At 54.3% G+C, this 21,602-nt stretch overlaps 1 long non-coding RNA gene across 48 annotated transcripts in view; it reads left to right on the plus strand.

Annotated features, from left to right (window-relative positions):
• Positions 1-21,602, plus strand: part of LOC132243365 (uncharacterized) — a 46,778-nt gene that overhangs the window by 3,506 nt on the left and 21,670 nt on the right. For 18 of the 48 annotated variants that reach the window (XR_009454900.1, XR_009454896.1, XR_009454895.1 and 15 more), the window contains exons 2-17: positions 1,876-12,006; positions 12,111-12,200; positions 12,383-12,490; positions 15,033-15,182; positions 15,295-15,396; positions 15,513-15,598; positions 16,283-16,433; positions 16,545-16,628; positions 16,800-16,931; positions 17,290-17,372; positions 18,015-18,178; positions 18,265-18,364; positions 18,610-18,691; positions 19,380-19,536; positions 19,637-19,810; positions 19,898-20,029. This is a non-coding gene — a long non-coding RNA (uncharacterized LOC132243365). Of the gene's footprint in view, positions 1-1,788; positions 12,007-12,110; positions 12,201-12,382; positions 12,491-13,956; positions 15,207-15,294; positions 15,397-15,512; positions 15,599-16,282; positions 16,434-16,544; positions 16,629-16,799; positions 16,932-17,289; positions 17,373-18,014; positions 18,179-18,264; positions 18,365-18,609; positions 18,692-19,379; positions 19,537-19,613; positions 19,811-19,897; positions 20,030-20,279; positions 20,441-21,602 lie in introns of all 48 variants that reach the window. The other 30 variants (XR_009454879.1, XR_009454877.1, XR_009454889.1 and 27 more) reach the window with 29 other exon arrangements.

Below are 21,602 nucleotides of genomic sequence, written 5' to 3' on the forward strand. Positions count from 1 at the left end.
CAGGGGCAGGCAAGTATTTGGACTTGTGGGCCACACAGGCAGTTTTGGGGAGTTGCAGCAGGGCAGTCAACACCCCCCTCCACCCGAGCCCCAAATGTGCCAAGCTTGTGGGCTCTACGGCTCATCCCTGCCACTACCAACAGTGGACAATCCCAGTTCCAATCCCAGCCTGCCCCACGCCTGCTCTGGACTCACCTCAGCCAGAGTGGACCAGTCACAACCTGCGTGCACAGCTCCAACCCTCGCCCGCATTGCTCCTGCTCCAGACCGCCCACCCACAATGAGTACTGGCAGCGGTCGGGCAGAAGCTGCTGCTTGGCATGAGAGAAAAATGGCCCTTCCCTCTTACAGTGACTAGGCTGTTCTTGCTACAGCTACCTGGAGCCTGCACCCAGGTTGCCCTGCTGAGCCTCTGCCACCATCACTGCTGGGGCAGCAGCGGCAGTGCAGAGGAGATGCAGGGCAGCACGGGTGCAAGCTATGAGCGGCTGCAGCAAAAAAGGACCCAGCAGCAGGGGAGGAACAGTTTTTCTTTTTCATCGAGCAGCAGCTTCTGCTCGACTGCTGCTGCTGGTGCCATTGGTCAGCGTGGGTGGGTGAGCCCAGAGCAGGGTCGGGGCTGTGCGTGCGGGTCTGGCTGGTCTCCTCCACTGGGCTAAGTCCAGAGCTGGGGCGGGGTGGGGCGGGATCGGGGCTGTGCGTGGGGGAACTGCCAGTAGCACGGTGCTGGGACCAGTGGCAGTGACAGCTGGAAGGAGCCACTGCTGTCCAGGCTGCCTAGAAGGGCAGTCCAGCCACAGCCCTGCCGCATTCGCAGGGATGGCACGATGTGCCACGGGCTGGACGGTGCCCGAGCCAGGCGGGACCGAGGAACAGACAATCTCTCTCCCCATGCTGGATCTGGCCTGTGGGCAGTATTTTGTGCGTGCAGATGCACATGTTACACCCAGGATGGCTCTGGAGAAGTAGAAGATAAGCTGGAGCAAGTTCCTTCAAAAAATGTACACCAGTCTATTGGGATATTAGTAGTCAGGCACTTTTGCTGACAGCAGCTACATAAAGCAAAGAATACATAGGCATACACGGTACCGGGTGGGAAGGGGACACGGCCCCTTGCAGTCCATCCTCCAGGTTTGAGGGCGGTTCCAGAATCCCGCATCTCTACCTTTGTGCGAGGGTTTTATAGAGTTCAGGTTGAAATTTCTGTATTCCACCCTGTTTGTCTGAGGTAAGGAGCGCTTGGCCAATAGAGCGGAGAGCAGGGAAACTGAGGCGAGGCCTGGGACTGTTCGTCTTTCCGGAGGTCACCTCATTAACATTGCACGTGATTACTGACCTATACATCTCAACTCCCTCAGGACTTCTCTCACATGCTACTCATGGTGTTTCAGACTGAACAGCTTCTGGGATCAGAGTATTGGGAGGGAGGAGTAATGTAGCATAGCAGAAGAAGGGTGAGGAGTGTTCAGGACTCCCTAAGAATCCTCACCTTAGACTCGAGCAGACACTCGGTACTTTAGCAACGACAGAATATGGTTCTGCATCGAGGGGCCTCGTTTGTCCACTAAGTATAATCATTCCAGATAAAAATTGCCAGATAGTTTTTCTGAGAGTATGAGTTGGGGTGGAATAGTTTTTTTTGTTTTGTTTTGTTTTTTTACCTTTTAGCCAGTAGCATTTCAGCCTGGATTTCCTTGGCTGATCTCAGCATATCCAGTGTCCCATTTGTGGCTCTTGTTGCTCAGCCCTGAAATCGCTTGGAGTTTGAGACGACTTTTCTTTATACAGTTTCAGCTGTGTGTGATGGACGTAGAGGGTGTTTGTAATCAGTCATGTACGTTATGGAGAACCAGGTACTGTTTAATCTTTTGACAGACAAGCCTACAGTTCTGTTATGGTGAGGACAGTTTTGCAGGTTAAGAGACAACATTCTAGGTAAGTAGCCATTCCTTTACTTATTACCAGGGATCCTGCTTTTCTCAGAAGAAAAAACAAATCACAAAATCTCTGATTAGCCCCCCAAATCCACCTTTTTTCATGATCAAAAGGAAATGCCACTATATATATATATATAGGGATTGGTTGAACACTGTTTTATTGATATGTTTCCAATGTTAAAGCCACTTGGAATCTTACCAGTGCACAACCTCGTGGCCATTCCTGTACTCGTCACTCCCCACCCATGGCCCCCTAGCCTGCCAGCGCCCGTCAGTTGCCAAGCACGGTCCCTTGGGCCCTGGCAGTGCCTCCGAGTTCGCACCCACAGCCACATGCTGCACCCCAGTTGCCAGGGTTACTGGATCGGGGTCCTGGATGTGTCAGGCGGCCGCTGCTGTGGCCTGAGGGGGGAGCGGAGCACAGCTCCCGCTTTCATGGATGGCACAGCCTGAGTAGAGCCTGTGGGGGGTGCGTGCGTGCTATCTGCTATGGGCTTGGGCACTTCACTCTGTTGCCCTTCCCCTGGGGTTTCTGGAGCCCAGTGGGCAGGACCCAGCGTGGAAGTAGAGAGCAGGGATGGGCAGGGAAGATTGGTGCTGCCCCTGCAAGTCCCACGCTATCATGATGAGGCACCCTGTGCCTACCCAGCAGCAGCAAGGGGAAGAACTCTGTGCTGCCACCCCCGGTGCTGTCTGGCGGGCAGGGGGCAACTTGCTGTGGTAGTGTAGGGGTCACGGTGGTGGCACTGAGCTTCTGTGCCCTATATTGCCCTCCTGTGCCAGCTCTCACCCACTGGGCCACAGAGGCTTTGCAGCGGTCAGCAGGGTTGGAAGACCAAGCCTGCAATGGGCAACCTGCCCCCAGTGTGCACAAATCGGAGGCGTGTGCACCCCATCCCCCCAGGAGTGTGTGCAGTGGCAGGCAGTCAAGCCCTCTGCCCACTCCTCACCTAAGCCCTGTAGCTGTGTATTGCAGCCCCAGGCCCCATGCACGGGCACAGCTGGGCAGAAGCCCCAGCCCTGCCCAAGTCCCTCACTCCCTATTTATGGGGGCCTCAATTCACTACCTCCCGCTGCACCTGACTTCCCTGTGGGGACCCAATCTCCAGGCTGTGGGCAGGTGTGTACATGCTCACACGCGCATAGCAACCCTTTGTGACCCCTCCTTCTATTCCCCCGAGAGCCTTGCAGGATGAAACTCTGGCAGCCTGCAAGGAGAAACCCACCGGTGGTCATACTGTTCCCCTTTAAAGGAGAAAATCTGGATTTCTCTCATCTAAAAGAGAAAATCTGGGGGGGCTGGGTGTCGGCAAATAAAAACCTAGGATTCCGGACTAGCCCAGGGATTGACACGACACCTCGTTCGATGAGTGACAGAAAGGCTTTATTTACTACAAGTATTTAAGATCAAGTCAAGTGATTCCAAACCAAATCAAAGTCCAGTAATTAGCTATAAGGTGATGATTTCTTGCCAAACAGGCGGTCTGTTTCTCTTCAACTTCTTGAGTAAGTTGGGCGCATCAGCAAGCCGTGTCAGAGAGGTTTTTCACTCCTGAAACGCACGTGTGCTGCTTTACTGCTTTTTTTATACCCTTAGTTTAGCATGTGTAAATCAAGACAGAGTCCCAAACAGTAATTGACAGGAAAAACCTGCTGATTACTGGTGATCAGAAATTTCTAATTTGAACGAGTTACCTTCTTCAGTAACAAGAGGTTATCCAGTTTGGAACATATTGAGAAACTGATTAACCGCTAGGAAAAACGTACTAAATCAGGAGGAGACATCTATTACATATGGAGAACGTCTTTCGGCACATAAACATGAGTTAGTCGCAAAAGAAATATTTATCATACTAATTAATCAAGGATAGACATTTCATACGGTTACGCACCAGACAACTAAGAGTCTGCGTGAAATCATCCTGAATATAGCCAGATAAGGTGGAAGAAATGCTTCATAATTCCTTCTCAGATGGCCTAGCCATGAAATCGCATCGTCTTGCATTATGCAGTTAGCATTATTATTCTGTATTTTAACTTTTGTGAGTAGGGCTAAGCTTAGCATGGTTTTCAGAGTCATTTGGGGGGGGGGTCCTTAAGGTGACAAACTGGGTTTTACTGCGTTTTTCCTTGGCGAATGGAAACCCTGGGTCCCTGCCAATTACCCTTTTTGTATGTAAAGTGAAGACACAATGACATTTCCCAGTGACGCTCCAGTCCCTCTGAGCCGGTCCTCCAAACTGGATAAAGCAGCTAGAGACAGGGCTATAATATGCACTTTTATAGATCACACCTCGAGGCATAAGAATAAACCCTTTGTGCTATGCCCACCTAGTGACTTGTCACACCACAATACAGTTTGTCAAGTCTACCAGCTGGGGAGATGCAGGAGGGAGGAAGAGGCTAACAGCAGGTTGTCTCCACTTTGCAAAGGTCTTTGTAGTTTCCCTTTGTTTAAACCTAATTTTTACGTGGGCTTTTCAAACCGATAGTCTGACGGGTGTCACGCAGACTTGTTTTGCTGAAACTTTGGGAATGAGACTGAACCCATTTTTCTGTGCACTTGGGACATGTCGATGGCTGGGGCCTGTGTCCCTGGGAAAATTCCAACTCTGGAAGGGAGGAACACTGCTCCTCTCTTTCCTTGCCTGCCTGGGAATGCTCCTTGCCTTGTGTTTGTTAAACTCTGCCATTTAGACCTATTTTAACTTGTAACAGGGTCACAAAACCAAACGCCAGTTGCTGCTCATAGCCGCTGTTTCCCACCATTCCAGAAAGCAGCTACTCGCTCTTGGTCTTGTCTGGTATTAAAGTCTTGAGAAACAGATTCTTATTCCACTCTCTTTGGCCGTTCCTTGGGATGTAAGTGTAGGCTCATGGCTTATTCATTGTATGCCAGCTTAAGTACGTGTCATTTGTAATTTAGGCTTCTGGTAGGTCCGTCGTCTGCAATAGTCAGTGTGGTCTGTCAGGCCCTGACCATATCCTCAGCCTACACAGGGGGGAATCTGCCTGCAGCCTTCCTTCCCCTTTCCCATCACCACCTTCTTAACCTCCCTGCCTCTTTACTTGTTCCTCATTTCAGGAGCTGTTGTGTCCCAGTGCTTCTGTTCCCTGGTGCTTCCCCTGGGTACCCACCCTGTCTCCTATATGTGCTGGAGGACTGGTTTAAGGAGATGCACGGAGGTGCCCGCAGAAGTCCTGTGTGGTCATGGGTTTACAATGAAGACTTGCAGCTGTGTGTTGCCATTCATGGGGTGTGCCATGTGTGAGCTGCAGCTGTCAGAGGAATGCTTTGGAGGAATGTCGCTCATGAAGGGAAGCAAAATTGTTCTGCTCCCCCCCACTGAGCTTTACAGGGTGATACCTGTGAGACATCACATCCCCTGTGCAAACCTGAGCCATCTGAGCAGGGGAAGTGGCATGGCAGAGGGGCCAAGATACCTGGGTGACAGCCCAGAGTGCGAGTTGAAGGCTGCAATGGAAGCGCTCAGTGTGGCCTGTCAGATTCCAACAAAATCTGTCAAGAATTGCATGTACCTTATCACAAGGACACGAAAAAGAAAAGCAGGGCCCATGGTAGAGTCTTACTGCATTGGTCAGTGATTGGGGGTGAGGAGGCTACATGTCCTTCCTTCACTGCTTGTCTGTTGACTGTCATTGTTAAAGGGCCAGGGTTGGGGGCAGGGGCATTCTTGGCTTCTTGGCCAAGTGCCTGGGGGAAGAGGTAGGAGGGAGGGAAGGTTCAGGGGCTCAGAGGTCAAAGTTGGGTGAGGGTTCAGCAACCCCAGACTGCCCAGGTCTCCCCCTGCCTCCCCCAGGGCTGGGCTAGCCGCTGCTGGCAGTGACCCTGCCTGGAGCAGTTGGCAGGCCCTTGTAAGCAGCCTGCACTGCTTGGGAAATGTGGGCTGTGACACCTTGGTTTTCTGGACTGTGGTAAGAAAGCAAACAGCCTTGTAGTACAGGCTTCAATTGTGGGACTGCACCCTGTTTTTGAGACACCCCCCCCCCCCCCCAGGAGCTTATTTCTTGTATGTCCATGCAGGATAGTTTGGGGGAGGGGGGAGGGAATGGAAGGAAGAGGCATGGATGAGACCTGCATCTTTCATTCAGCAAATTTCAGTAAGTAATGTTAGTACTACAAACATTATGCCTGTTCTGATACTTACTATTATTTGTTTTCCCATGTACTTTGCCAACAAAGAATCTGGCAGGTCCCAGTAAGGAAAGGAAGTTTCCAAACAGGTGACAGAAGAAAGAAACAAAATGATTTAAGTATGCAGGTGATGTTGTTGTTGTGAAGGTCCAGGAACCATGGGGGAGGCAAGAAATTTTGTGATGTCTTGTGTGGCACTAACAGCATGGTTTGGACGGACAGAAGCAAGGTTTTAGGCATCACAGTCCCTTTTTTCAGTCCTTCCTTCCCAGCATCCTGAGGAAAGGTACTGTCATACCCCAAAGGTTGCCTGTGTCTATGCCCATCTTACAGTTGGCCTGGTAAAACAGGGGTCAAAAAACCTATGGCCTGTGGTCTGGATCCAACCTGTGAAGAAAACTGGTTCTAACCTGTAGCAGTTCAACCAAGGAGCAGCACACTCCAATCGTGACAGCAGCAGGGACATCCCCAGCGGCCTGTTGCCACTGCGTTGTTTGTTCTTTGTGCTGCAGCAGAAGCAGCCTCCCCAGGGTCTCGGCCCCTGCCTTTTTCTTTTGAGTCCTTTCACAGCCTGTGGAGATTGCTGGGGAGCAACCTGTCACGTCAGCAACGGTGCACAATGGCAAAAGAACGGCCCTTCCCTGCAAGGAAAGATTGCACTTAACTCCAAGTGAGCAGAGCAGAGCATCGACACAGAGTGAGATGCTCATCTGTAGGGTAGTCTGGCCTTGCCGTTGCTAGGAGTGCCCAAGTAGGGAGGCGTTGGAATAATTTCTTAGCTTTTTCCCTAGATTGCTCTAAGATGAGAGGGGAGCGCTAAGCACACTTGGGTTCGTGCATGCTCCCCATCATTTTCAGAAGCGGACGGCAGGAGAAAGTTTGTGGGCAGCGATAGCAGCACAAGGCCACGCAACCAGGCTGGGGAACGTGGGGCTCTTTCCTAAACCAGGAGTGGCAGGAGTTGCACAGCTTTGCCAGGTGAATGTTGTGCCTGAGTCCTATATGTTGCTTACCTTGGCTCCTGCTGCCGTCTCCCTCCCTCCCTCCACGAGCACAGGTACAGCCTTTCTTAAGCCCCTCTCACTGCTACCTGGCCAACTTTTAAAGCAGTGGTTCTTGCCCTTTTTCACTCTAGAACCCCCACTATCCTGGTCCCTGACTCAGAGAGTCCCTCCCTCCCTCCTTCCTGTTCCTTTACCCTGCCCCCAGGCAGCCTTGCAGCGTTTCTCTCTACCTCGCTGTGACCCTTTAAACTCTTGCAGAGGAACCTCTCTGCTCCCTTTGGCTGGTGGTGTAGACAACAGGGAGGAAAGTGGGGAGCCTCTTCCTGTCCTCCCCTGTCCTGGAGGCACAGTGACCAGAGCTAGGGTATAAAGATGGACGTGGGCCCTGTACAGCAAGCGGAGGCTGCTTCAGCACTGGACCCGAGGACGAGGATTGAGCTGAGCACAGTTCTTGTTGACTGGGCAAATGGGGAAGGTTGTGCCTGCTGGGAAGGGTCCGGTGGACACCTCGGCCTGTTCTCCACGCTTTTTCTGTGGGCGGAGCGGGTGGGTTGTCCTGCAGGCAGTCGGGTCGAGGACAGGCTCCGGCATGGCACTGCTGAAAGCACTTTGGCAAAGTTGAGGCTCAGCAAGGGCTCCCCATACTGCTGCTTGGTTCCTTAGTGTCACAGTACCGTTTTGGTTTCTGAGTTCCCCCATTTCGTGTTCTTACAAACAGCTCGCTACCGCCGGGCCTCGGCCAAGGAGACTGCGGCCTGTCTGCGCTCAGAACCTCGCAGGCTGACACGGGCACAGAAATAACGCAGCTACGGCTCCCTTGATGATTACCCTTGAAATGCAAAAGGCAGGTCCCACTACAGTGGCCACCCAGGCAGCTAAGAGGCAGGAGACCAAGCTGCAGCCTGAGCTTGCCTATCATACCTCAAAGGTCTCCCACGCAGTAGTGCAGCACCACGCACGTTCTCCCCCGCGGGGTGGGAGGTGGTGGGTCTGACTGGCAGCAGGTCTGAAATTGGTGCAGTTTCTCTCCCCTTTGCCTTCCAGCTCGCCCCGTCCTGCAGACACCCGAAGCAAAGGTCTGGGGTGGGAGCCAGGTGCCAACACCTGGGGGTTGGGTTTAAAGCTGTGTCCCGGGTAGTGGGGCCTGGGCCAGGTGCTCCTTCTTGGTTGAGTGGGTCAGGTGCCTCACCCGCAGAGGTTTTGGGGGCTATGGCATTAGCGCCAAGCCGGGGTCAGGACGGGTGCTGGAAACGAGTGCTTGTCGCACACGGCCACAGAACAAGACTGTGCGCAGCTCTGCACAACAAGGCGGCACCTGCTGCGGTGATGCCTGATGCCCGCTAGCGCTTCCTCACAGGTAGGACCTGCCTGGGGCCCGCGCAGTCCGGCAGCTGCGGGACCGCGTACCTGCCCGAGGCTGGGGTGTGCCGCGAGTGGCAGCGGCCCCTGCCTCGTGCTGAGGACGGCGCTGGCGGGTGGGGAGGGCAGAGTCTGTAGTCCTGGTCCCTCCGCCCGACCCGGGGGCAGAGCTAGACCCAGCGCGCACTGCCCTGCGGCCGGGCCAGGGTGCGCGGGGCGGGCGGCAGGAGCGGGGGGCGGTTGGGTCCCAGGAGCTCTTCCTGGGGGCCTGGGCGGGATCCGCCGGGCCACCCTCGGGTCCCGGCGCGACAGCGGGAAGCCGAGGTGTGGCTCGTGCCGCCGGGGCGGGGCAGCGCTGGGCGGGCGGGGCCCGGCGGCCCGTGCGGAGCCGTCTCCCTGCCCGCCCGAGGCTCTCGTCCCGTGAAAAGCCGAGCGCGGGCCGGCGCGGCACGTGACCGGAAGGGGCGCTGGAGGCGGGAGTAGTGTGGGCTGCGCCGCGCCGCGCCGGGGCTGGGGAAGGAGCCGTGCTGCGGGGAGCGCCGGGCTCCTGGCGCGGGGCCGCCTGTGCGGGCTGGGCGTGCCCGGTCCCCCGCGACGGCGCTGCCCCGTGTCCCTGCGCTTTGTCCGTCCCCGTTTTCGTGTTGTTAAACCGCCGCTTTTTCTGCACTGCTCCCAGCCCGGCGGGCGCGGGCGCGCTGCTCCGTGGGGTGCTGTCCCTCGGGGGCCTGGGGCCCTGCTTTGCTGGGGCCGGGGGTGTTTTGGGAGCCGTTGGCTGAGACCTGCCCTCGGTCCGAGTCCTGGCTTGGGAGTGCTGTTAATTGCCCGCGTTAATTGCCTCGAGTCGGGGCGGGTCTTTCCGCCGCGGTGCCTGGTCTCCGAGGAGAAGGGGGCCGCGGGGCCTGGGTGCGAGGAGTGTCCCCTGTGCCGGCTGGGCCTTCCCCTGGGCTCCGGCCCCTGCCTGCTCTGGGCCTTGGCCCGAGGTGCCCTAGCCTCACCTGGCCTGGCCTGCCTGGGGCCCGGGGGGCGGGGGCGGAAGGCTTGACCCTGCGGGTGCCGGGAGCCAGCTGCGGCCGGCTGGTCTCGGGGCCTGGCAGAAATGCGACTCGTGCGAGGTGGGGGTGAGCGGTCCCGCTGTGGGGCGGCGTCCTGAGCTCTGCGCTCGCAGGCCGCCGTTTTGCAGCAGGGGCCTGCGGTGCCCGGGGCTGCTTCTGCCTGTGGCCCCGGAGAGCGTCTGCCCTTGTGTGTCAGCCGCTCCTAAACTCCTTTGTGCTGGGTTGGGTTAACTGCTGTGTTTAATGCTAGTTTACTAGCTGCAGCCCCCAAAACACTAGGAATTACATTTTTATTCCAAGAGTATTTATTGAAGTCCAGGATTTTTAGGTACCCTTTGAGTGCGTACTTTAACACAGCATCAGCAATTATTTCAGGTGCAGGGCCACTCACCAAGTGGTGGCACGTGTTGCAGCCCTGCCCCTGGCTCGGTGCCCTGCCCCTTGGTCGCCGTCCTGTGGCTGCGAGTCCTATCCCGTAACCCTGACCTTTGCCACTGGAAGTCCCTCTCTTTGCCCCCTGGAAACACTCCCTTCAGGAAGGGGTTTTGTCATCTCAGAAGCAGAAAAATACCGAGTTATATTCTAAAAAGAGAACATCTACAACAACGACTAATTTTATTAAAAAATTTAAAAAAGCAGTAATTTGATTTCAAGAGTCACTCTTGTGCTCCCTGGGCACTCTTGTGCTCCCTGGGCTTCTCTGAGCACAGCCAGGTTTCCAGAAACCGGTGCACCATTGGATCCAGCAGGTGCAGCCTGTGAGCTGGGGCTGCAGCCATGCAGCTAGCACCCTGCCTGGGCAGCCTTGAGGGAAACGGCTGCTGCGGAGGGAAGCACCTGCCCCCTGCGACTCGGGGGCTGTGCAATGCATAGCAGCTCGTATTGGCAGGCTCTGCTGAGGGCTGTGGGGGGGGAAGCAGTGAGGGGCCTGATTTCTCTTCTTCCCCCTCCCCCAGCCTGCGTGCATCTGTGGGCAGGCTCCAGAGTACTGTGGTTGTTTCGTTAAGCATTGTGATTAGCTGCCGAGAGAACCCATCGGAGCGCTCTGGACAGACAATAAGCCTCTGGAAGGGGAAAACTTATAGAGGGGATGACTGGTTCCTATGGAGGGGGTGCGGGGTGGAATAGAGCTGCTTCTGTAACACTTTGGGTGGGAGTTTTTCTGCCTTCTGTGCTGTGAAGACTGGAAGTGGAGTTGCTTGTAGGTTTTTTTTGGTTGTGGGGGGGTTGGTTGGCCTTTCTGCTAAAGTTTCTAGGGTCTGAGAAGCAAGTGTAATGAAGAGACCTAGAGCTGATGACTCGTGGAGGGTAGAGGAGGGAGCAAGAGGCTGGGTGTGTGCTTCTGGATTCCCTGTGGTGAGGCCTCTGCCCCTGTGTCCTTAGCTGCCTTGGAGCGGGACATGGTCACAGCCCGGGGGAGGTGCAAGCTTCCTTGGATCGGTGTGGGGTTGTCTTTGATTTGTCAGTTTGTTGCAAGGCACAGGGATGGCTTCTGGGAGCTTGGAGACACTGGGTGGTGGGGCCTGGATGTGTGTGTATGCTGTTTGGGAGGGATTTCAGTCTGGTCTTGATTGACCCTGTGGGCTTCATGTCTTGTTTTGTCTTTCAGGATCCTGGCTGTTGTGGAGAGACTTTGGGTTGGAGATGGATGCAAAGAAGTGGAGGCATGCCATGGTGATGGAGGATAGAGCAGGAGGAGTAGCGTGATGGAAGGTGGACTTACCTCAAGCGGGGGTGGTGTTTTGAGTGGGGGTGTCTGGGTGGGCTGGGAAGTCCCTGCTCTGGGTTGGTGTCCTGAGCTGCACGCTCCCAGGGCAGGGCTACTCAAGCGGAGGGCCATGGCACCTAGGAGTGCCTCTGAGATGAGTGGTGTATGGCTGGGCTGGCTTGGCCCAGAGTTGCTCTGAGTCTGTGCAAAGATCTCCAGGTTGCGGTGGGACAGAGGATTGGGTCTCTGCCTGGCTGTACCTGTTGCCACATGCCTCCTTTCAGTGCTGGGAATTGCATTTATGTCTCATCTCTCTGGGTGTGTCACTGGTGTCTGTCTTTGTACTTCTGTTCTTAAAAATCACTGCAGCACTTGTTACTTTGTTCTTCCCAGGACTGAAAGGGGGGTTGTGTTTGCATTTAAATTGATCCCCTCACTTGGGAGGGGTGTAGCTGCAGCCCCCTGCGGTTTGTTAGTAGGGCCAGTCCAAGCTGCTGTTGTACCCCTGGTTGGGAGGGAGGGGGTGCTGTCCCGTTGGTGCTGTGAGACCTGCGCATAGTGCCGCAAGTGTTAATTGCTGTTGTTCATTTTTGGTGGTGTGGACATGTTTGGCAAGATGATCAAAGTCTGGTCCTGAGTGGAGAAGAGCTGAGGAAGAGGTGAAGAGCCCTGGAGCTGGTATGGCGTGGAAGGAGTTGGAGACGGCCCAAAGCCATGCTCATGTGATCACCTGGAGCGAGGTATTTGCTTCTTGCGGGTTGCAGCTCTGGATGGAGAGATCCTGCAGCTGGTAAGGGGTTGCTTGGAGCAGTGTGGGGCTAATTGCTAGACTCAGACATTCATGCTTTGCCCTTTGATGTTTTTCATGCTGAGGCTTTTCTTTTGCGTCCTCAGCAGGTGCCTGCATCGTATCTGGGAAAGGGATGGCAAGCATGAGGACTGACGGCGCACAAGGACTGAAAGCGCAGCTTGATGCCAGGTGTGGTGAGTGCTGGGTCTTGGGGCTGAGGCCTTCCCCCTGCTGTCTGCCTACCCTGTGCGTGCCCATAGCAATGTGTTGAGGTGCTCCCTTGGACGGATGTGTGTGGTGGCAGTTCCCCCAGTGGTTCCCTTTGACTGTGTTTTGTTCTTCCACTTGGGGTGAATACCAGTTCTCTGTATTCCAGGGTCCTGATGTTCCTGGAAGGAAAGGGTGAGGGCACAGGGACCGGAGCAGAGCAGCGGTAACGGAACCAGAGGATCAGGATGCTAGAAGGTGTTCCGTGTTTGGGATGGTGGGTGTCTGGTGTGCGGGCCGGGCCCTGCTCCCGCCGCCACGTGCGGGTCGGGAGGGGCGATCTGCGGCCCGTCTTTCGCGCACGGGGGCTGTGGCCAGCAGCCCAGGCACGCGGGGTTGGAGAGAGCAGGCGGCGAGCTAGAGTTAGTCACAAACGCGTAGCGGTTGATTGAAAAGATTGTTTACTTACACCCAAAGATGGTAGTGGTGTAGGCTGGACAGGTTTCCAGGCTCAGCTCCCGCTTAGATCCTCGCTAGAAGAGCATGACAAATTCGATTGCTCCCACGGAGTTGTTTAGGCTCCACGGGTCCGGTTCGGTTTCTTGGTTCCCCGGAGTTGTTTAGGCTCCGCGGGTTCGAAGGGTTCCCCGGAGATGCTTAAGCTTCGCGGGTTCGAAGTTTACAGGAAAGGGATGTGTCTCTAGTGGGTTATGGAATAGAGAAAATCGCACACAATTTACTGATTCGTTTTGATGCACTGGCTGGGGGAGTAGTTAGCTGATTGCACGATTTCACAATGATTACACACTTAATTCATACAACACAATTTTATTTTAAAACTCTTTGCTACGCATATAACACTGCTTAGCCTTAAGAAACACCACAAACATTAAAAACACAATAATTACATATATCAGAAACAATGCTCCGAATGCACTTCCTTCCCAAACAATACTATAAGAATTAGTGTTACAAAAACAACTAAAAGTTAAATTTGAATCAATACTATTATTTTTCATATTGTACTTACAATCCTAGAATTCCGAGAAGCCAAATACCAAAATATGGTTTCATTCCTCAGTAGTACAATTTAATGGGTTGGCCTCAGTAGTACGGTTCAATGGGCTCGCCTCAGCAATACGATTCAATGAGCTGGGCTCAGTAGTGATAGGACTAAGTCCCCTTCCTTCAGTCCCTTTCGGGCGCTCTGCAGCTTCAGCGTGAACTAAGAGATTCGTGTTCACGGAGAGGTTGGTTCAGGTGATCAGTCTGATCCGGGCTACACTTGTGATTCTTCCTTCATTGTTCTGCAAGTGAAGTCACCTCCAAATTGGGACAGTAACTTACAGTTTTTATTGAGCGAGCTGCTGTCAATGGGCTCCTCCTACTCAAGCCTGTCACTACTCCCAAATTTGGGCTCGGATCTTACTCAACAGATTCTTTTGCCTTTGTTGAGCATTTTAAATTACCTTTGGGAAACTTCCATATCACTGCAAATGCCCTTTTCTTACCAATCTGGTCAAAAGGCCTTGGGGTTTGATCTCTCGGAACTCAGGATATTTGCTGTCTTTGTAAAAGACTTCTAAAGATAAAATTCAAATTAAGACTTTAAACAAAGTCAGGACCTCTTGCACGTAGTACAAAAACAATGACTTAGATAAGGAGATAAATCTTATCTTCTTCCTGAAACTGGCTAATGGGCAACCTTTACAAACATTCAAACTATTTCATTCAATATGACAGGATACGTCTGGGATTGCGATCGGCGACGGGGAGAGGCTAGAAGCGAAAGCTCCGTAGGTTCGGTTATTAAGCCTCTATTGCCTGCTTAGGGGAGGCGCGTCGGGTCCGCAGCTCTTGGAGATCTTCACACAGAGTCTCTCTCTCTTCCTCCGTCCTCTGACGGGCGGAAGCTACCCAAGCCTTTTGTACGGCTAGCAAGCCAATAGCTAGCTGCCACGTGTGCCTACATTGGAACTGGCCAATAATATGGCGCGAATCCAAATACAAATGGCGGGAACTCCTTTGCAACGTGCATCGCTAGTATGCAAAAGAAATGCACCCTGCAAAGAAGCTGTAATTTGGCGGGAAATCCCCCGTTACACCAGAGTTCTCTCCCGCAGCAGAGAACTCCATCATGCAAAGAAAGCTACAATCGGCGGGAAAATAATTTAGCGCTGCTGAAGCACGCGCAAACAAAAACCACAACTTTGGCTTGTGACATCTGGGTGTGATGGGAAGGCTCAGGCAGGGTGTTGTGGAGATCAAAGTTTCCCTCCTCTCTTGTGGTGGCATGCTCTGGGCAGGGGTCCCTCATCTGGCTCTACATGAGGCTTGAGTATCTGTGCCTGTCCCTGCTACTAGCCATTTTGGCTCTCTGAGCTGGGTTTGGTCCAACATTTGAGTGCTGGTGTCTGGCCCTGTCCAGGGTTCGCTGGAACAAGATGGTGCGTGTCTGCCTAGCTGCTTGTCTTGCCACAGGCTCTCCCACTGGTGCCGGGAACGGCTTGTCCTGTGTCTGTATGCGTTTCTGTTTGTCTTGTTGTCTTCCATGTCACTGCAGTCTTTCTCTGCTCTTCCCAGAACTTGCAGGAGACCTGTGTTTGCACATCTAAATTGCTTCCCTTGCTTGCAAGGGGAGAGCCCGGAGAGGGCTGTGCCTGCACCCTTGCCGCTACGGGCGGGGGGGAGGGGGGTAAAAAAAAAAAAAAAATGTTACCTGTGGGGTCTTGGCAGGGAGGGTCTGCTGCCCCCAGTGCCGTGAGGCCTCTGAGTTGTTAACAGTGGCAAGTGTCTTCCTGTGTTTTGTCTGTGTCCAGAGGAGCCACCTTGCCAAGGCTTCAGGCACTGAAGACGAGGTGAAGAGCCGCAGAGATGATGGAGGAGGAAATGGGCAGCTGTCTCGTGACTTCCCAGTTTGTGTGGTGTGAGGCCTCTGCCCCTGTGACGTCACCTGTGTGGAGCCTGCGGTGGGTTTGAGCTTCCTTGGAGCGGTGCGATGTCTTTGTCTTCCTGTCTGACCACTTGTTGTGCACTTGTTCTTTCATGTTTCCAGGAGCTGTTGTGTGTGTATCTTTGCAGGTCATGCTGTGTGTACGGTGGTTACTGTGATACATCACGTTTTGAGTGCCTGTGACTATCCAGCTCCGGGAGGCCGCAGACAAGCCTTTGAGAGCTCGGGTAGTGAGTAGGGGGGCTGGATGTGTGTGCTGGAGGATGGGAGAGGAGCTTTCCCCGTCTCTGACTTTGTGCCCTTGCAGCCCCTCTTTGGGCTGACAATGTTTCTGCTCTTCTTCCAGAAGCCTGTATGCATCTTGTGGGGGAAGAGGGACGCAGGGAGTTCTGTGCCATGCTGGTGGAAGAGGAAGGAAAACAATGCTTAAAGGTGGGTGTGGTTAGAGTGTGTGTAGGGGAGTGGTGAGCATTGTTTGCCCTGGGGTTTTTGGGGTGGGGGGGGGAACCCCTAATGTCTGATAGATAGTGTCTTGAGCTTCTTGTTTCCAGCAGGGTTTTGGCCTCCTGGGTTGCCCCAGAGCTGGGTGGTGTAAGCCTGGGTTGGGTTTAGGCTGCCTGTGAGTCCTTGTTCTTTTGTAAAGGCTGAAAATAGTCTTTAAGTATACAGATGGTTTCAGGGTTTGCCCCTGGCATGTGGGTGCAGATCTTGGCCTTGTGTGCTGAGGCAGAGGAGCGGGTGCTTGTGTCCCTGCCTGTGCTGCCACTGGCCTCCTTTCAGTTCTGGGAACTGCACTTTGTTCTGTCTCTCTGGGTTTGTCACTGGTGTTTCTTTCTAGTTTGATTTTTAAAATCACTGCAGCACTTTTTATTCTTCCTTTGCTTTTCCCAGATCTGGAAAGAGGGCCATGTTGGCACCTAAATTGATGCCCTGCTTTGGGGAGGGGCTTGACTGCACCCTGCCTGCCTTGTTTGGGGGGGTTGGCAGTGTGCTGCTTCTGGAGCCCTGGCCGGGGGGGGGAGGGGTCTTCACTTCACTACAATGAGAGATGAGTGCTCTTCCATGTAGTAATTGCTTGTTGTTTTGGGGTGATGCTAATGTTTGGACTGTGAACAGAGGCGAGCCGAGGTAGAGGTAAAGCGACCTAGAGCCACAACGTTTTGGGAGGTGGAAGACACGGGACTGCGCTCCGATGGTGACTTCTGGGTCACTTGGAAGGAAGGCCTCTGTCCTTTTGCTGGAGTTGTGTGCATGAGCAGAGCGTGCAGTGAGTAAGATGTTACTTGGAGCGGTGTGGGATTGTGTTCCGGTGGGGCAGTTGTTTGTCCTTTGCCCTTTGCCCTTCTGTTTGGTAGTGAAGTTGCCTGTGTGCCCTCAGGAGGTGCCTGTGTACCCTGTGCAGAGAGGAAGGCAATCGGGGACAAGGCTGGGCTGGAGAAGGAGCAGAATTATGCCAGTTTGGGTGAGTGTTGTCTCTAAGGGCTGAGGCTTCTGTCATGGCTGGGGTGGGTCTTGGCCAGGCACCATTTGGGGAACTTTGAACTGGGTGGGTGGGGTGGGAATTGTACTTGGTGGTCCCTTCTTCTGTTCACTTGTGCCTTTTGGGGTGAATGGCCTGTTTTGTCTCTTGTAGGATCCTGCCCTGCGTGGAGGGAAATGAATGCCGGTTCAGGGAGTGGAGCCAAGCAGTGCCCATGGAGGCGGAAGCAGGAGGAATTGAATGCCGTGAGGTGTGTTGGCGCTGCATGGGCAGATCCAGTAGTTGGTAAGAGCTTGCTTGGAGTAATCTGGGGTTGTGTGAGTCTGGTAGTTGTTTCTGCTTTGCACTTTGTAGTTCTTTGTGTTGGGGTTTTTCCTTTGTGCCTGCAGCAGGTGCGTGCCTCTGGAGTTAAGGGGGGATGGCAGGCAGGGACACGTGACGGCTGGTGTTGCAGCGCGATGCCGGCTGTGGCGGGTGCTGGCTTTCAGGGCTGAGGCCCTCCCCCTGCTGTCTGCCTACCCTGTACAGTGTGTCGAGGTGCTCCCTTGGCTGCATGTGTGGGGTGGGAATTTTCCCAGCGGTTCCCTTGTCCCGTGTTTTGTTCTTTTGCTTGTGGTGAATGCTTCTTCTCTGTTCTCTTGAGGGTCCTGGCGTGTGTGGAAGGAAAGGGTGAGGACACTGGAGCAGAGCAGTGGTAATGGAGCCAGAGGATCAGGATGCTAGAAGGTGTTTTGTGTTTGGGAAGGGGGGGGGGAGGGGTTGTCTGGGTGTGGTGGGAAGGCTGAGGCAGGGAGTTGTGGGGTTTGAGGTTCCCTTCCTCCTTCGTGGTGGCATGCTGTGGTCAGGGGTCCCTCATCTGGCTCTACATGAGGCTTGAGCATCCCTGCCAGCCCCTGCCACTAGTTGTTTTGGGTCCTTCAGCTGGGTTAGCTCCAATATATGGGTGCTGGTGTCTGGCCCTGTTCAGGTTGTGCTGGGCCGCAAGTGTTTTGTCTGAGTTACTGCCTAGCTGTTTGTATTGCCACAGGCTCTGCCACCAGTGCTGGGAACAGCTTGTCCTGTGTCTGTGTGCCTTTCTGTTTGTCTTATTGTCTTCAAAGTTGCTGCAGCCTTTGTCTGCTCTTCCCAGAGTTGGCAGCAGACCTGTGTTTGCACATCTAAATTGCTTCCTTCGCTTGGTAGGGGAAAGGCCTGAGAGCGCTCTGTCTGCACCCTCACAGCTATGGGGGGTGGTGGTTTAAAAAAAATAAAAATAAAAAGGTGCCCGTGGGGTCTTGGCAGGGAGGGGCCACTGTCCCCAGTGCGGTGAGGCCTCTTTGTTGTTGATAGTGGCAATTGTCTTTTCTTTGTCTCTGTATGTGTGTGGAGGAGCCATCTTCTGAAGGCTTGAGGGCTGTGAAGCAGACACTGTGAAGATGAAGTGAAGAGTCCCAGAGATGGTGCATGAGGAAATGGGCAGCCTTGTCATGACTTCCTGACTTGCGTGATGTGAGGCCTCTTCTCCTGTGGCATGACCTGGCTGGACTCCTGGGGTGGGTCTGAGCTGTCTTGCAACAGTGTGATGTGTTTGTCTTCCTGCCTGACCACTTCTTCCACACTTGTTCTTTCATGTTTCTAGGAGGTTTTGTGTGTGTAGCTTCGCAGGCGGTGCATCTCTGCTCCCACTTCCTGCTGTGAGGACACCTGGATAAGGAGCAGCATGATTGTGGCTGGGTGTGGTGAGTCCTGCCTATTGGAGATGAGGGCTCTCCTGTGGTGGCTGTCCCCTGTGTAGGTTAGCTGAGTCCTTGATTGCCTGTGAATATGCACCTCAGGCTGGCCACAGGCATGCCTTTGTGAGCAGTTAGTGGATAGCGGGGCTGGATGTCTGCTGGGGGTTTGGAGAGGGGAACGTCCCTTATCTCCGAGTCGGTGCCCTTGCAGTCCCTCGGTGCGCTGATGAGGTTTTGTTCGTTTTTTCCAGCGGCCTCAATGTTGTGGGGGAGAGGAATAGAAGTGAGTTTTCTACGGTGGTGGTAGAAGATGGAGGAACTGGATCCCGAAAGGTGGGCTGGGTTAAAGTGGGAGGCTGGGTTGCGTTTTCCCTGGTCGTATTTGGGTGGGGGAGGAAACCCCTAGTGTGTGATGGGGTCTGGAGCTCTGTGCTGTCTGGGGAGTGATGCTGAAGCAGGGAACTGTGGCCCTTAGGGATGCTGCAGAGCAGGGGGTCTAAGCCTGATTTTGGTTTAGCTTGGGGTTGAGTCCTGACTGCTTGTAAAGGCTGGAAATTGTCCTTGAGTATATTAGGGGTTTCAGTGTTTGCCCCTGGCTTCTGGGTGCAGATGACGGCATTGGATGTGCCGGGGCAGAGGAGCGGGTGCGTGCGTGGCTGCCTCTGCCTGGCTGTTGCTGCTGCCACTGGTCTCCCTTCAGTTCTGGGAAGTGCACTCTGTCCTATGTCTCTGGGTGTGTCACTGGTGTTTCTTTCTACTTTGATATCTAAAATCACAGCAGCACTTCTTTCTTTGCTCTTCCCAGAGCTGGAAGGATAGGTGTGTTTGCATGTAAATTGATCCCCTCCTTTGGGTGGGCTTTGACTGCACCCTGTGTGCCTCATGTGCGGGTGGGGGTGTTATGCTTTTGGTGTCCTAGATTGCGGGGGGCATTGTGTCTGTGCTGTCAGTACTATGAGATGTGAATACTGTTGTGTGTAGTAATTGCTTGTTGTTTTGGGTGTGATGTCAATGTGTGGAGTGTGAGCAGAGAAGAGCTGAGGGGAAGAGGTGAAGAGACCTAGAGCCAGTGCTACGTAGAAGCAGGTGGTCATGCAGCCATGCTCACTTCTGGGTCACCTAGAGGGAGGCCTCTGCCCGTTTGGTGGAGCTGTGTGCATGGGCAGAGCCTGCAGTGGGTAAGATGTTACTTGGAGTGGTGTGGTGTGGTCTTCCCACTGGGCAGTTGCTTGTGTTTTGCCCTTTTGTTTTGCAGTGATGTTTCTTGTGTGCCCTCAGGAGGTCCCTACGTCCTCTGTGTGGAGAGGACGGCAAGGAGGGATGAGAGTGCACTGGAGGAGGAGTGTGATGCCAGGTCCCATGAGTGCAGTCTCTTGGGGTGAGGCCCTTCTCACAGATGGATGGGTGCACCCTGGCCAGGCACGTCTTGGAGAGCTGTGAGCTGGGGCCTGGGTATGTGTGGTGTGAATTGTACCTGTGGGTTTCTTCTTCTGTTCACTTGTCCCCTCTGGGGTGACCTGCGTGTTCTGTCCCTTGCAGGGTCCTGACCTGTGCAGAGGGAAATGACTGCCGGTTGAAGGAGTGAAGCTGAGCAGCGCCCACGGAGGATGAAGCAGGAGGAACTCAATGCTGCACGGTGTGTCGGTGCTGGATGGGCAGGTCTGGCATTTGGTACGAAATGGCTCGGAGTAGTCTAGGGTTTTCGGAGCCTGGCAGTTAGTTTTTGTTTTGCTCTTTGTTGCTAGTTGTGCTGAGGTTTTTCCTTGGCAGCCTCAGCTGGTGCCAGTCTCCCGTATGGGGTGGGGATGGCAAGCAAGGATGCATGAGGGCTGGAGGAGAAGCGTGATGCCAAGTGTGGCAAGTGCTGGCGGTCAGGGGTGAGGCCTTTCCCCTTGTGTCTGTACCCTGTGTGTGCCCTTAGTAGTGGGGAGAGGTGCTCCCTTGGCTGGACGTGTAGGGTGGGAATGCCTCCACAAAGATCAGGACCCTGGACCGGAGTTCAGCCCAAGGAGCAGAAGTAAACGCAGGAGAAGGAAGCCACTGAGGAGAAAGGAGAGGGCGAAGGACTGGAGCAGAGCAGTGGTAAGGGAGCAAGACAAGCAGGATGCTGAAAGGTGCTGTGGGATGGTGGGGGTGTCTGTGTGTGGTGGGAAGGCCCTGGTGTGGGACGTTGTCATGAGTTCAATTAGTGCAAGCAGTTACGGTCAACCGGGGTGTTGCGGAACCTGAAGTTTCCCTCGTTTCTTGCGGTGGCTCGCTGTGGCCAGGGGTCCCTCATCTGGCTCTGCGTGAGGCTTGAGCATCCCTGCCTGCCCCTGCCGCTAGTTTTTTTGGCTCCCTGGGCTGGGTTTGGTCCAACATCTGGGTGCCGGTATCTGGCTTTCCCAGGTTTTGTTGGGGCAGGAGTTTGGTGTGCGTCTCTGTCTAGCCATTTGTCTTCTCACAGGCTCTCCCACCAGTGCCGGGAATGGCTTGTCCTGTGTCCGTGTGCTTTTCTGTTTGTCTCGTTGCGTTCAAAGTCGCTGCAGCATTTCTCTCCTCTTCCCAGAACTGGCAGGAGACCTGCGTTTGCACATCTAAATTGCTTCCTTTGCTTGCCGAGGGAAAGTCCCAAGTTGACTCTGGCTGCACACTTACAGCTATGGGGGGCGGCGGTAAAATAAATTTGCTTGGGAGTGTTGGCAGGGAGGGTGCACTGTCCCCAGCGCTGTGAGGCCTCTGAGTTGTTGATAGTGGCCATTGCCTCTTTGTGCATGTGCGTGTGGAGGAGCCATCTTGCCAGGGCTTCAGGCTTGTGAAGCGGACACTTGGCAGAATAGGTGAAGAGACCCACAGGTGGCAGCGGAGGAAATGGGCAGCCCTTTCACGCCTTCCCATTTTGTCTCGTGTGAGGCCTCTGCCTCTGTGGCGTCACCCGTCTGGAGCCCGCGGCGGGTTGGAGCTTCCTCGGACCACCGCGACGTATTTGTCTTCTTGTCGGACCGCTTCTTCGCACTTGCTCTTTCATGTTTCCAGGTGGTTTTGTGCGTGTACCTTTTGCAGGTGGCGTGCCCCCTCCCCTTTCCAGCTGTGAGGTTGAGTGGAGCATGAGCCGCACGGTTGTGGCTGTGGCGAGTAGTGCCTGTAGGAGATGAGGGGTCTCCTGTGGTGGTTGCGCCGTATGTGTGGTGGTTGCTGTGATTGGTGACTCCTTGATTGCTGTGAATATGTGGCTCCGGGTGACCACAGGCAAGCCTTTGAGAGC

This window comes from Alligator mississippiensis, chromosome 9 (assembly GCF_030867095.1).
Source record: "Alligator mississippiensis isolate rAllMis1 chromosome 9, rAllMis1, whole genome shotgun sequence".
In the NCBI taxonomy this organism is placed as follows: Eukaryota; Metazoa; Chordata; order Crocodylia; family Alligatoridae; genus Alligator; species Alligator mississippiensis.